The following is a 15837-nucleotide window of genomic DNA, read 5'->3' as shown; positions in this document are numbered from 1 at the left end:
AGGGGGCATTGTTTTGAGAAATTGATACCTTTCTCAAGGTATCATCAAAACAGGGAAGTTGATGTTTGTAATTCCTACTGAAAATTTTCTCTTAAGTTGCTGATGGGGTTTTGTTTTCATATATGTTTTTAACAGACCTCTCTGGACCCTCTGCTGCTGGTTTAACCCCTGCTGCAAAGCCTCGTTTGTTGAGGTGGCAGGCCAATAGGCAATCACATGGATTATGTGAGGATCATTTCAGGGCATTCTCAGCTGGAGATAAGAAGGAAATATATCTGGAGTATGCTTCACGTTTTCATTGACTAGTTTTGTTGGTCTCAGAGGCAGGTAGGAACAGAAAAGAATTGCTGTATATTAAAATGCCTGCAGCAGTATTGTGCTTTTTGTCAGTAGTGAGGCACAGCTTTTATTTTGTAGGCTGGATTAGAATGTCTCTTTTGCAAATGCCTTGTGCCAACAAAATGTTTACCAGCCACTAAAATGCTGGGGGAGAATACTTTTCTATTGTGATTAAATTTTTTTTAGCTGTAATTAATTTTTTAAAAGCAAAGACTGGAAGCAGTGAAGCAAATATCTTGAAGCCATGTGACTTTGAGGGAGTAAGAGCACCTGCCCTATGCAAGCCTAGTTCTTTTCAGGACTTCATGAGCTGGGTAACCAGAATCACTAAAGGCTTAAGAATCCTAAATCTATGAGTCTTGAACTGTGCAAATGTGGATCCTGTGGTACTGAAGAGCTCAGGTGACCACTCTAGCACATGGGTTGTTGTTGTTGTTCTGTAGTTTTTAGTAAAAATTAAAAGGTTAAATCAGTTCTGTTCATCTGAAATGAGGCCATGGTGCCGAAGATAGTTAAGAGGATGCTCTCTTCTTGGAGTCTGGTCTGAATTCACACCAGATAGCAGCAGTATCTTTTTGGTTTCATGAAGATGCACCCTAAAGCTCTTAAGCTTCCAAGGGTTTGACTGGAAGAGTTGAAGGGGGAAGGGATAATGTGTCTGATATACAAGGAGTTGAATCAAAGTTCTTTATAATCAGAATTACCAGCCCGAAACATACATAGGCTTTCATAAAAGTATTAGATTCCAATGTATTTGTTATCAGAGGCAAGCTACAACATATCACTCTTTTTGTGAGATCCTGTTAGCCTGATCTCAGTGTGACTGTGTTTTTTTTTTTTTTTTTCCAATCATCTTTGTCTCTCCCAGTTTTTTTTCTCAGCTGACAGTTCTGTCCACCAATTCGGTAATTACTGTCTATCATTTTAGGTGATGTGCTAAGGGCCAATATTTAAGGTCACGGCCATGAACATCTGACTTCCCTTGAGAGTAGAACTGGTTGAGTAGGAAGAATATTGATTCACTGAATAGATCAACCGAAAAGAAGAAAATTTTTCAAATGCTTTTGACCTAATAGCATTCAACCTTCTCTGCTTGAGGCAAGTTAATGAAGGGGTAAATCAAATATTGTATGAATCATGCATCAAAATACATAATGAGAAAGACTGAAAAAAAGCAGCCCAGAGACTTGCTGCTGACAGCTGGGAATGTGTAATAGGCAGGGTTCAGAACAGAGTTCTAAATTTCTAGGTTTCTAGAAAATGCAGAAATGGATGACTTTGACCCCTAAGTGAGGGTGCAAACTAATTCACCTCTGTGGCTACTTTGGTGGATTGCATCTTAAAGAGGAAGATAGAAGCAATAGCAGATTTCACTGTTTTACCTAAAAATGTATGAGGCAATTGACAGAAAGGGTGAACCTGTAACGTACTGTTCCCTCGAATGGTGTCTTTTAAGTTAGGAAGAAAGTTCTCTTAGTTCAATTCCAATGATTTCTTACTTTCCCCTATATGTGTAACCCTGAGCAATTCTACTTTTTATTATTGGGTAATAGCATCAATTACAGAGCATTAAGAATTTCCCAGGCTACTCAATGAGCACTGCAGATGAGGAAAGAACATCCCTAAAACACAAACCCAAAGACAGTTCCATCATGGGTGGTGTGACTGGCATTGAAAGAAGGTTCTGAGTTCAGGTGCCCATTTCCCATTTGGTGCAAGTCATAGTTTGGAATCTGTGGTGGCTGATATTCTGAAACCCCTGAATTCTGTATGTTGTGCTTCTGGTCTGAACTAATGATGTGGAAATATAAAAGAAGCTTTTTGATAACAGCAATAGGGAGAGCAGCAAAATAGTGATCCCAAAAGGCCTTTAGATCTCTTGGCTGAGTTTAACTTTCTTGGCAAATTTGAGCTCCAAATAACAGAAACAGCTTGTCCTGCAGAAGGAGAAAAGTGCCATGCAAGAAAATGTCCTAATCTTCTGGGTCATCCACTCCGATCCTTTTACCCTTGAACGTGAATAATTTACACTCAGGAAGTTGGTTTTACTGTGACAGACAAGCATTTGTTGAGAAATCTCAGTGTTGGTCTTTCAGAGCTATCCGGGGGGCTCCTGGGGGTCCCCAGTTCCCCCCGTCCCCACCCCAAAACAGCTCCTGGCCAATCAGAGCGTGCGGCGCTGCTGACAACTCAGTTGCCGGGCCGGCGATTTTCAGGCAATCAGCGCCTGCGATAGCGCTGCTCATCGGTTGCCAGGCAGATCAAAACGCTTCTCAATGCGCTAGCCAATCAGAGACTGCGCGGGGCCATTTCTAGCCAATCAGAGCGCTTGTTCTCGATGACTCCTCAGTCGCCAGGCGGACCCGCAGCGCCCAGCGCTCCCCGGGAGCGGAATTTGGGGAGGGGGGAGGTGACCCTGGGGATGGGGATGGGGCGTGCGGGGGCAGCTGGGGCCGGACTGGTGGCACTGGTGGTGCTGAGAGCCCCCCCGGCCGCGGGGGTCGCGGTGAGAAGGGGTTGGGGGCCCCAAATTAAACCAAAGAGGGATCGGGACCCCCCCACGGAGCAGGAGGGGCCTGGAACCCCCAAAACCAAACACGGGGGAGGGGAGCGGGGATTGGGGGAACGATGGGGAGGGCGGGGGAAAGAGGGGGATGGGACACCCAAAAAGGATCAAGACAACTTGAGGTGGCCACCTTTCTATGTGGATGGTAGCCAATGGTAGCCAATGCTTTTTCCCAGTCCATGGGATCCCAGTCTGTGCAATCCCAGTCGATGTGGTCCCAGTCCATATAATCTCAACCCAGTTTATCCCAGTGTGTACCGTCCTGATCCCTATGGTCCCATTCCATATGGTCCCAGTCCATAGGATCTCAGTCCAGGTGATCCCAGCCCATGTTTGATCCCAGTCTGTGTGGTTCTGCACACACTGCCAGGGTCTGAAATTCCAGTCACCAGCCAGGAAAAAATGTTCCTGCCCTTGAATGTCCTTGCTGTCCTCTCAACGAGTTAGAATAAAACTAAAAATCAATAAATTTGAATTTAAATAAAATAGAATAAAAATGAAATTTAAAAATTTCAACTCTTACTTACAGTACTCCAATAATGATTTAACCCAAAACCACCTTTTGCTGGGAATGGAGACACCGGGGACCCTTGGAGTCCCCTTTGCTGACGATAGTGACACAATTAAGCTCGCCCAAACTCCTCCTGGATCTCCCCTAAGCCCCCAGTGGGGATTCCTGGGAGTTCCCCTGTGTTCCCCCTTTCCCAGGACTCTGGGGGTCCCCCCGACCTGTCCATGCACCCCCAGATTTCTTCCACAGCCCCCTGTGATGGTGGGGGTGGGGGCCAAGTGCTGCAGCAGATCCAGCAGTGAGGGGAGTTTGGGGGGATCCCTGAGCATTTGGGGTCCCCTGGGTTTTGGGGTGACCCCCGGGCCCCCCAGGATCTCCCTGGACACGCTGACGCTGCCCGTGCGTAGTGAGAAGGTTCATACCCGGCACGGGGTCCCAGCTCTGTCACCGGCATTGCCCAGGAAGCCCCAAACCCTCCTGGGAACCCCCAAACCCCCCAGGACACCCCGACCTCCCCGGGACCCCAAAACCATCCCTGGGCCCTCCAAAAACTCCCCAAGACCACAAAAACCCCACACAGACGCCCTCCAAACCCTCCCAGGACATCAAAATTCCCACAAGACCTCCCGGCACGCCCCAGACCCCCCTGAGAAGGTTCATACCTGGCAGGGGGTCCCCATCTCTGTCACCGAAAGGTACCCCAAACCAGCCTTGGGTTCCCCCTAGGATTGCCCAATCCCCCCCTTTGAGAATCCTGAAAACCCCCCGGGGAACCCCCCAAAAATCCACCGGGACCCCAAAAACCCTGGAGATAGACAAAACCCCCCCAGGAATTCATCATGAAATTTATACCCAGCACGGGATCCCCATCACCATCATCGGCATCACCCGGATACCCCCAGATCCTCTCGGGATCTTGTGCCTGAAGCAAATGGAAAGAGAACTGGGGTGTGAAAAATAAAGTTTGTTTATTTTCAGAAAAACAGCAATGAAAACACAGAACACATTTACATTGTAAGAATATTTGTAACAACAGCAATCTATAGAACGTATATACCTAAGAACATATGTCATGGTTTGACACTGGCGCGATGCCAGCGCTCCCATGAAAATGCACTTTTTAAAATAATTGCTGTGAGATGTGATCAGGAACAGAGCAGAGCAGGCTCAAGCTTAATAACAAAGAAAATAACTTTATTAAACTACTACTACTATAAAAACACAGACACTCAATCCTGGACAAAGACCTTCCAAAACACTCTTCCTCCTCCCAACTAATTCCCACCTAATTTCCAAATGGAACCACAGTGAGACACCACCCGGGATCCTGATCAAGTTGCCACCCTTCAGATAATCAAATACTCAATCTTTCAAGGGAGACAGGAGTCTCTCCTGTGCCACAGACTCCCCAGGAAACACAATTGCCACCCTTGTGTTTCCATGTCACACATGGCAACTGCCCAGAGAAAATCTGTCATGGTGACACTCTCCTCTCCATGTCACAGTGCTCTCACCACCGTGCATGGACAGACTGCTCATAGGGCTCCTTTAAGGATGCTTTGCCATGGACCAAAAGAGACAACAGTTCAGTTTCTCATTGCGGGACTACAGTCACCCCCATTGTCCCCTGGGGCTGAGGGTCCAACAGCAGAGGTCTTCTTCTCCTCTTCTTCTTCCTTGAAGACAGAGGGCTTCTCCCCACCTTTTTCAACTCTCCTCTGTTCTCTCTACTCCTCTGCTGGTAATCCCTGAAACAGGTCTCTTGGCTCACCAAACCACCCCCCTAAGTGCAGCTTCTGTCAGGAGAATTTGGTTCAGTCTATGGCTAACAAGAAAAGTCCAGCCACAAGCTACTCCATCATCTCCTTCCAACTCAAGAATTTCTTCTTCCATCATCTCGGATCCCAGACTGTCTCTCTTCTACTTCAAATCAAGGAGGAGTAATATTTTACAAAGCCTTCATTTCTCAGGAAAGGGTTAAAAGCTCAGACTCCCTGGATGGCTGATATCTCTGCCCAGCAGCCGATTCCCAAGGCCAAGGCTGGGTGCATTGCCCCCCCCTCTCCTTCTCCTCCGCGCCGGCAAAGTTACAGGTGCTGTCCGCACTTTCTGCCTCTTCCCCCTGGGGGGGATGACAAAGACATCTCCACTTCTCTCCACCCTTCTGTCCACAAGAGCTGGCTCGGTTCCAGTCCTTCAGCCCCCTCGGCTCACCTCGACCAGGCCACATGGCTTCCCCTCCCCCACCCAGCCCCATGGCAGGGCAGGGGAGATCTGCACTGCACCCTGACCGGAACCAAAGAGAGCGAGCACTTGGGAGTTCTTGCTTTTAACCCCCTGTGTTCTCAGAGGCGTATCCACACCTTTAGTGGCCACTTTAGGTGCCAATATCCAAACTTGACCACTGATTGGTTTGACCCAACTTCCTGAAAGAATTCACTTCCATGTCAAACCACAACAGCATATCCAACAAAAGTCAATTAAACGTACTTACAGAAGACAAAAAGAAGCCCTGAAACCTATAGCCTAAAGACAACAACAAACTCTACAACGTATGTACAAAAGGGTGGTGTCTCTGTCCGGGATCTCCATCGGTCCTTGAGGAAAAGCAAGAGGCACAGTCACTCCAATCAGGCAGAGAGGGCTCTTCCATGTGCCCCCAGGCTGGCCCAGCAAGCGCAGCACAGGCTGGGGATGGCCACCAGAACCCAATGCACCGGGTCCCACATCCCTGAGCAGGGACCACCCAGCCCAGTCCCAGCCTGGCAGCAGAGGACCCACTCTGCCTGTGGGGACCACATGCCTGTCCTGCTGCTGGTATTGGTCTTCATCCCAAGATCATGGCCTCTTCCTCATCTTTCTCATCAATGTCCATGTCCTCAAGGTACTCTTCCATTTCCACGTCCATCTCCTCTTCCACATCTACCTCCATCTCTTCTTCACCAGTCTCTTCTCCATCCACTTCCATCTCCTCCTCCGTATCCATCTGCATGTCCACCTCCATCTCTTCCTCTCCACTCACTTCTCCATCCACTTCCATCTCCTCCTCTGTATCAATCTCCATGTCCACTTCCATTGCATCGTCTCCACTCTCTTCCCCATCCACTTCCATCTCCTCCTCTGTATCAGCCTGCATGTCCACCTCCATCTCGTCCTCTCTCTCTGTGACAGCCTGCAGAGGTAGCAACACCTCAGAGTGGGGTCCCTGTCCCACCCCATCCCCACAGAACTCCAGCCCAGCCGGGCAGCTGGGGGGGGTCCACCTCCATGGAATGGCACTGTACCTTCCTCAGGACAAATGTGAGCATCCTGCAGGGACGGATGACAAAATCCAGGCAACAGAGAGCTTTCAGGACTGATGGGAGTATCAGGGCGCAGGTGACGAGAAGAGTGACAGGGAGCATGGTGAAGGGTGAGCTGGCACGAGGGCTGGCACAGGGTGGGCTGACACAAGGGCCAGTGGTTGTGTTGTGGTCTTTGCTGGACGCTGGAAGTTCCTGCTGGAACATCACATCTGTGACATCACAGTGGATCTAAAGAGCATCTTGTTCCAAGCTGAGCAATCTTCCCCAGCCCATGCTGCTCACAGCCCTGTTGCCAAGGATGGGGCATCCACAGCCTGGGCCAGTGCCTCAGCAGCCTCCGTGTAAAAGAGCAGCTTCCTCATATCCAACTTCAATCAGCCTCCTGCAGCTGAAAGCCATCCCCCCTTGTCCTGTTGCCACGGGCCCGGCTGAACACTGTCCCCGTCTTTCCTGTGGGACCCTTCCAGTCCTGCAGAGCTGCACTGAGGCCTCCCCAGTGTCTCCTCTTTCCAGGCTGAGCATCCCCAGCCCCACTTGGACGGCAGTCAGGTAGATCAGGGGGAGTCAAGGCTGAAGTCAAACAGCATCAGGAACTGAGAGGTGGAAGCTTTAGGCCCAGGTTTGCCTCTATAATAACAGTGGAGGGGAAGATGGTGGGACACTGGCTCTGTTCTAACCGCTGATTATTTTCTTTTTTTTTTTTTTTCCCTTCTTTTCTGTCATGCTGATGCAGGTGTTGCTGTTTGCAAGGAAGCTTGGCACATTATCCATTGTCTTCTCCATTTGTGAAACACCGAGCAGAGTCTGGGCAGGCTGATGATGCAGAGCAAAACCTGCAAATACACCGGTGATCCTGAGCCTGGAGGGTGCAGCTAAACCCGGCCAAAAATAATTTCTGGAAAGTCAAGCCTGGTTTACATTTTCTTGAATTTGGCTATTCCTGAACTGGGGGAGAGGGCTTTCTGGGGAGGGGGTGCCACAGGGTTTCCCCCCCCCCATTTTTGGGGGGTTTCCCATGATGCCCCCTCCCCAAAAAGCACCGCGGGCCCCCTGAAGCGGCTTCTGTTCCACCGGCCGGTGCCCCCTGATCCAGGACTGCCCCCGGTGAGTCTGGGGCGCTCTGGGGGGATTTTGGGGAGATTTTGGCGGCATGTATGGGCTTTGGGGGATTTTGTTGGGAGATTAGGGGGAATTATTGGATTTTGGAGAGAATTACTGGGTTTGTGGGGTTATGGGGGTTTTGTGGGATTTGAGGATTTTGGATTTTGGGGATTTTTAGGGTTTTGGGTTGGTTATTTTTTGGGGGGTTTATTGAAATTTTTGGGCGGTTTTTTTCTTTTTTTTTTTTTTTTTTTTTTTTTTTTTTTTTTTTTTTTAATTTTGGTGGGTTCCATTGGGATTTTGTGGGATTCTTTGGTGTTTAGGAGTTTTTAATTGGGATTTTTGGGGGATTTTGGGGGGTTTTAGTGGAATTTTGGGGGGCTTTGGAGTTGTCCCAGGGTGTGGGGAAGGGCTGAGAGGCACCAAAGTCTCCTTTAAACCCCTGAAAGTCCCAATAAACCCCATGAAATAGCAATTAAATTTCACAAATTCCCATTAGAACACCCTCGAATCCCAATAAAAGCCCACAAAATCCCAATTAAACCCCACAAATCCTCCCAAAAATGTCTCCAAAACCACAACAAGCCCCACAAAATACTCACGAGTCCAAAGAAATCTTGACAACAACCTAGAAAAAACCTACAAAACCCCCCCTAATCCCCACTAAAATTCCTAACAAACCCAAATCCCCAAAGAATCCCACTAAATGCCCCCACAATTCCAATAAATTGCCTCCAAATCCCCTAAAAATCCCAATAAAACCCAGAAATAATTCCAGAGGATCCCACAAAATCCCCACAAAATCCCAGTAAAACCTTCCAAAATTCTAAAGAAAACACAAAAAATTTCAATTAACCACCAAATACCCCCAGGAAAACAACTTCCCCCTCAAAGCACCAATAAAACCCCTCAAAACCAAACTCCCCAAAATCCCCCAACTGCCTCCAAACCCAATAATTCTCCCCAAAAACCCCAACAATTCCCCATAAACTCCCAACACAATTCCCCAAAGCCCAAAAAAGCCCCAGATGCCCAAACCCCTCCCGAGCCCTCCTTGGTCCCTCCTGGTCCCGCCCAGGCCCGTCCGGGGCCGCGGCCAAAACTGCCCGGAGCGAACGCGGAGGTCCCGGAGCGACCCCGGAGCCGATCCCAGGCTCGGCCTCGGGCTCGGCCCCTTTGGGGGATTTTGGGCCGAACCGGGCAGGTTTAGGGTGGGCTTCAGATCCCTTGCGGGGATCCCGAGCCTTTTTGGGTGGATTTTCAGCCCCTGTGGCTGATTTGAGGCCGAATCTGGTGGGGTTTAGGGGGGATTTCAGACCCCTTTGGATGATTTTAGGCCCATGTGGGTGGGGCTGGGGCCCATTTGGGTGAGTTTAGGAAAAACTGGGCCCATATGGGTGACTCCTAATCCTGTGTGGGTTATTTTAGGTCCCTTTTTATGGTATTTTGGGCCCATTTAAGTAGGGTTTTTTGCTGCTTTGGGCAATTTTAGCTTGAACCAAGCCTTTTTAGGGTGATTTTAGGTCTTCTTGTGTTGGTGTCAGGGACATTTTGGTGATTTTAGATACCTTTGGATGATTTTAGGCTGGACCAGATACTTTCAGGGTGGATTTTAGTCACATTTGAAAGATTTACGGGTGATCTTAAGCCATTTCTTGAGGGCTATAAAACACTTGGGGCAGTTTTAAGCCCCTTTGGTTGGATTTTAGAGCCCTCTGGATACTTTTAATCCCATTTGGTTGGTGTCAGGCCGAACCATGTGGATGTAGGCTGCATTTGATGCCCTTTTGGGTGATTTTGGGTCAAACCGGGCTTTTTTAGGACAGCGCGTCCCCCTGGCCCCGCTCCTTTCCCCTCACGGTTCCGCCCTTTCCTCGCTCCTTTCCCCTCACGGTTATGCCCTTTCCTCTCTCCTTTCCCCTCATGGTTCAGGATCCCGGAGCGGGGGAGGAGGAGGAGGGAGGGAGGAAGAGGCGCAGCGGCAGCAGGGAGCAGCCGGAGGAGAGGAGAGAAGGAATCGCGTGGCCCTGGCGCTGCCTGAGCTCGCAGCACCCCGGGAGCATCGCCCCCATCCCGCAGGTGCCCGGGGAGGGGGAGCTCGGCCCAAATATCCTGGGGGGTGCCTGGGTTCGGGTTCTTTGGGAGGGATGTTTGGAGCTGGCAGGGCTCCAAAGCCGAGCCGCAGCTGGCCCTCGGGGGGACATCGGGGGGTCCCCGAGAGGTGTTTTCGGGGCATCCCAGTGTGGGTGGCGGCAGAGCCCCGTCGGGGGGACACCGGTTTTGGGGAGCCCCGGAAGAGCCGCGGCTGCGCTGAGCGGGAGCCCCGAGAGAGGAGAGCCCCAGAAGCCCCAGCGGAGAACCCGAGAGGGGGGGACCCCTGGCAGTGCCGGCACCCCAGCAATGGGGGGTGCTGGGGCTGGAGGGGCGGCATGGCCGGGAAAGGGGTGCGGGGCTCCCGAGGCCGCCAGGGGCTGCTCCCAGCAGGAGCCCAGTTGCTCCCAGTCACTCCCCGTTATGATACAATTTGCCCCCAGCACTGTTCCCGTTGTTCCCAGTGCCATCCAGTGTTTTCCCAGTTCTCCCACTTGCCCCCAGAATAGTCCCAGTCACTCCCAGTAAGATCCCAGTATGAGTCCAGTATGATCCCAGTCTCTGCCAGCAGGGCCCCAGTCACTCACCCTTGTCCCCAGTTGCCCCCAGCGTGGTCCCAGTTGCCCCCAGCACATTCCCAGTGGCTCCATATGTGTCCCAGTCCTAGTGCAATGATGGGGAATACCAAATGCCCTTGAGGCATCACGTACGGTTAACACCAAAGCTGTGGCTATGTTTGTGATGGGGTCATAGGTAAAGTTCACTAGGTTCCACCGGGATTGGAATTCCTTTTCAAAATCAGCGGCACTGTCCCAAACTATTTTCCCAATTTCAGTAGGAAAAGTTCCTTCTTCACCTTCTCCTATAATCGAGGCAGCAACCGACTGCATCCCTAATTGAGCCTGGATACAGCTGAGAGCTAAAGAAACGTTCTTTTGTGTGGCACCGAGTGCATCAATTACCAATTTGTGATCATTTACGCTTGCTTCCTCCCAACTTGGTAATATGTTTGATAGCAAGCACTGATGTCTTCCCAAGGCCAATAAGGACGACTGCAGTGGTTGTTGGAATTTGGTCAAATCTAGTGGTGGCAGCCAATGTGTTCATTAATACTTCTGAATCAATGCTATTTAGAATTCCCAATCCTGTTCCCACAGCACCGGTTATGTCTCTTAGCATCCGTCTTTTAGAAGGGTTCCGCTGTCGCAACCAGGTCGTCCAACCCTGAAAAGAAGTTTTTTTTGCATCAGCAAAATCAGGGGTATTTAACCCCATCGTTTGGGAATTGGGGAGTGTTTGACACCCCAGGATCTGGGATTTGGAGGGTTTGATCCTAAAATTTGGGGTTCGGGGCTGGGGGGGGGGTAGGGCTTGACATCCCAGAGTTTGGGTTTGAGGGTGTTTGACCCCCCCAGTGTTTGAACCCCCAGGATTTGGGGTCGGGGGGAGTTGACCCCAGGATCTGGGGTGTTTGACCCGCTGGGTTTGGGGTTGGGGTTGAGAGCAGAGCCATTTCCTGGAAACAGCGGCGGGACCGGGACTGGGAACAGGATCGGGATCGGGAATGGGAGTGGGATCGGGGTCGGGAATGAGATCGGGAACGGGAACAGAAATGGGAATGGGATTGGGATCGGGAACAGGATCAGGAACAGGATTGGGCTCGGGAAGGGGAGAGGCCCTGGCCCAATAATGGACCCCTCCCCCAGGGAGCGACCCTGCCCTAATTCCGGGATGGAGCAATCCCCTCAATCCAAGACCCCTCCCCAATTCCCAAACCCTCCCCAATGCCAGCCCCTGACCCAGTCCCAGACCCCTGCCCAGTCGCTGAACGGACCCTCCCTCAATCCCAGCCCGCCCCGATCCGGATCGGAGCCATCCCCGGAGCCTCTCCCATTCCCGGACCGGACCCTTCAATCCCTTTTTGGGGCGGCTCCTGCCGCTTCCAGCCCATTTTTGGGGGATCCAAAGGGCTCCGGGGACCCTCCCCACTTTGGGGGTGTTGGGGTGGCCCCAGGGCCGCCCCGAGGGCCGAGGGGGGATGGAAACCCCCAAAGCCGGGGGGCTCCTGGGGGTCCCCAGTTCCCCCCGTCCCCACCCCAAAACAGCTCCTGGCCAATCAGAGCGCGCGGCGCTGCTGCCAACTCAGTTGCCGGGCCGGCGATTTTCAGGCAATCAGCGCCTGCGATAGCGCTGCTCCTCGGTTGCCAGGCAGATCAAAACGCTTCTCAATGCGCTAGCCAATCAGAGACTGCGCGGGGCCATTTCTAGCCAATCAGAGCGCTTGTTCTCGATGACTCCTCAGTCGCCAGGCGGACCCGCAGCGCCCAGCGCTCCCCGGGAGCGGAATTTGGGGAGGGGGGAGGTGACCCTGGGGATGGGGATGGGGCGTGCGGGGGCAGCTGGGGCCGGACTGGTGGCACTGGTGGTGCTGAGAGCCCCCCCGGCCGCGGGGGTCGCGGTGAGAAGGGGTTGGGGGCCCCAGATTAAACCAAAGAGGGATCGGGACCCCCCCACGGAGCAGGAGGGGCCTGGAACCCCCAAAACCAAACACGGGGGAGGGGAGCGGGGACTGGGGGAACGATGGGGAAGGCGGGGGAAAGAGGGGGATGGGACACCCAAAAAGGATCAAGACAACTTGAGGTGGCCACCTTTCTATGTGGATGGTAGCCAATGGTAGCCAATGCTTTTTCCCAGTCCATGGGATCCCAGTCTGTGCAATCCCAGTCGATGTGGTCCCAGTCCATATAATCTCAACCCAGTTTATCCCAGTGTGTACCGTCCTGATCCCTATGGTCCCATTCCATATGGTCCCAGTCCATAGGATCTCAGTCCAGGTGATCCCAGCCCATGTTTGATCCCAGTCTGTGTGGTTCTGCACACACTGCCAGGGTCTGAAATTCCAGTCACCAGCCAGGAAAAAATGTTCCTGCCCTTGAATGTCCTTGCTGTCCTCTCAACGAGTTAGAATAAAACTAAAAATCAATAAATTTGAATTTAAATAAAATAGAATAAAAATGAAATTTAAAAATTTCAACTCTTACAACCCTCCTAGGGCTCCGCTGCCGGAATCAGCAGGAGTGGTGTTGGCCTCTTCAGGGGAGTTAGAGTGGGACCCGACCAGAGCGGGGGCCCTTAAACCCCAAAAATCCACCCTGGGGGGCAAAACATCCCCTACAGCGGCTTGGAGTGAGTCCCCCAGAAAAATGTCACTTAAAGCTGTCATGATCACCCCTGAAAAGGGGCTTGTGGGGCTGTGGCCCCACAAACACCTGAAAATGGGGAGGAAAAAACACCCTTGGAGGGGTGAGGTCCCCCCAAACATCCCTAAAAAGAGAAAAACTCCTCTTCAGAGGGGCCTGAAGACCCTTCAGGGCACTCGAGGAGGGACAAGATCCCCTCCTCTGCTGGGGCCTCTCCGAGCCGGGAGCTCTCCCGTTGGCGGCTGCCCTCGGGGGAGCCCCGAACGACGGCGGCTCCTGGGCTGAGCCCCCCTCAGCCGGGGCTGTGGAGGGAACTGGGGGGGCTGGGACGGGGCCTGGGGGTCCTGGGGTGACCTGGGGGAGCCTCAGTGGGTCCCACCTCCCCCTGTGCCCCCTCTCCCACCCCCTTCTCAATATTGCCCCCAAACAAAAGCTTGTGGCTGTGCCAGCGCCCCCACCGACCTCCAGCCCTGGGAACCTGGAGCAAGCGGAAACCACAACTTTGCAAATGCTACCTGTGCCTGAAGCAAATGGAAAGAGAACTGGGGTGTGAAAAATAAAGCTTGTTTATTTTCAGAAAAACAGCAAAGAAAACACAGAACACATTTACATTGTAAGAATATTTGTAACAACAACTATCTATGGAACGTATATACCTAAGAACATATCTAACAAAAGTCTATGAAACGTATTTACAGAAGACAAAAAGAAGCCCTAAAACCTATAGCCTAAAGACAACAACAAACTCTACAACGTATGTACAAAAGGGTGGCATCTCTGTCCGGGATCTCCATCGGTCCTTGAGGAAAAGCAAGAGGCACAGTCACTCCAATCAGGCAGAGAGGGCTCTTCCATGTGCCCCCAGGCTGGCCCAGCAAGCGCAGCACAGGCTGGGGATGGCCACCAGAACCCAATGCACCGGGTCCCACATCCCTGAGCAGGGACCACCCAGCCCAGTCCCAGCCTGGCAGCAGGGGACCCGCTCTGCCTGTGGGGACCACATGCCTGTCCTGCTGCTGGTATTGCTCTTCATCCCAAGATCATGGCCTCTTCCTCATCTTTCTCATCAATGTCCATGTCCTCAAGGTACTCTTCCATTTCCACGTCCATCTCCTCTTCCACATCTACCTCCATCTCTTCTTCACCAGTCTCTTCTCCATCCACTTCCATCTCCTCCTCTGGATCCATCTGCATGTCCACCTCCATCTCTTCCTCTCCAGTCTCTTCTCCATCCACTTCCATCTTCTCCTCTGTATCAATCTCCATGTCCACCTCCATCTCTTCCTCTCCAGTCTCTTCTCCATCCACTTCCATCTCCTCCTCTGTATCCATCTGCATGTCCACCTCCATCTCTTCCTCTCCACTCTCTTCTCCATCCACTTCCATCTCCTCCTCTGTATCAATCTCCATGTCCACCTCCATCGCATGGTCTCCACTCTCTTCGCCATCCACTTCCATGTCCTCCTCTCTATCAGCCTGCATGTCCACCTCCATCTCGTCCTCTCTCTCGGTGACAGCCTGCAGAGGTAGCAACACCTCAGAGTGGGGTCCCTGTCCCACCCCATCCCCACAGAACTCCAGCCCAGCCGGGCAGCTGGGGGGTGTCCACCTCCATGGAATGGCACTGTACCTTCCTCAGGACAAATGTGAGCATCCTGCAGGGACGGATGACAAAATCCAGGCAACAGAGAGCTTTCAGGACTGATGGGAGTATCAGGGCGCAGGTGACGAGAAGAGTGACAGGGAACATGGTGAAGGGTGAGCTGGCACGAGGGCTGGCACAGGGTGGGCTGACACAAGCGCCAGTGGTTGTGTTGTGGTCTTTGCTGGACGCTGGAAGTTCCTGCTGGAACATCACATCTGTGACATCACAGTGGATCTAAAGAGCATCTTGTTCCGAGCTGAGCAATCTTCCCCAGCCCATGCTGCTCACAGCCCTGTTGCCAAGGATGGGGCATCCACAGCCTGGGCCAGTGCCTCAGCAGCCTCCGTGTAAAAGAGCAGCTCCCTCTGCAGATCCAACTTCAATCAGCCTCCTGCAGTTGAAAGCCATCCCCCCTTGTCCTGTTGCCACGGGCCCGGCTGAACACTGTCCCCGTCTTTCCTGTGGGACCCTTCCAGTCCTGCAGAGCTGCAGGGAGGCCTCCCCAGTGTCTCCTCTTTCCAGGCTGAGCATCCCCAGCCCCACTTGGACGGCAGTCAGGTAGATCAGGGGGAGTCAAGGCTGAAGTCAAACAGCATCAGGAACTGAGAGGTGGAAGCTTTAGGCCCAGGTTTGCCTCTATAATAACAGTGGAGGGGAAGATGGTGGGACACTGGCTCTGTTCTAACCGCTGATTATTTTCTTTTTTTTTTTTTTTCCCTTCTTTTCTGTCATGCTGATGCAGGTGTTGCTGTTTGCAAGGAAGCTTGGCACAATATCCATTGTCTTCTCCATTTGTGAAACACCGAGCAGAGTCTGGGCAGGCTGATGATGCAGAGCAAAACCTGCAAATACACCGGTGATCCTGAGCCTGGAGGGTGCAGCTAAACCCGGCCAAAAATAATTTCTGGAAAGTCAAGCCTGTTTTACATTTTCTTGAATTTGGCTATTCCTGAACCGGGGGAGAGGGCATTCGGGGGAGGGGGTACCACAGGGGTTCCCCTCCCCCGTTTTTGGGAGGTTTCCCATGGTGCCCCCTCCCCAAAAAGCTCCGCGGGCCCCCTGAGGTGGCTCCTGTTCCA

The sequence above is a fragment of the Anomalospiza imberbis genome, unplaced genomic scaffold (genome assembly GCF_031753505.1).
Source record: "Anomalospiza imberbis isolate Cuckoo-Finch-1a 21T00152 unplaced genomic scaffold, ASM3175350v1 scaffold_59, whole genome shotgun sequence".
Classification (NCBI taxonomy): Eukaryota; Metazoa; Chordata; class Aves; order Passeriformes; family Viduidae; genus Anomalospiza; species Anomalospiza imberbis.
The sequence above is the reverse complement of the archived record's forward strand: the minus strand, read 5'-3'. Positions refer to the sequence as shown.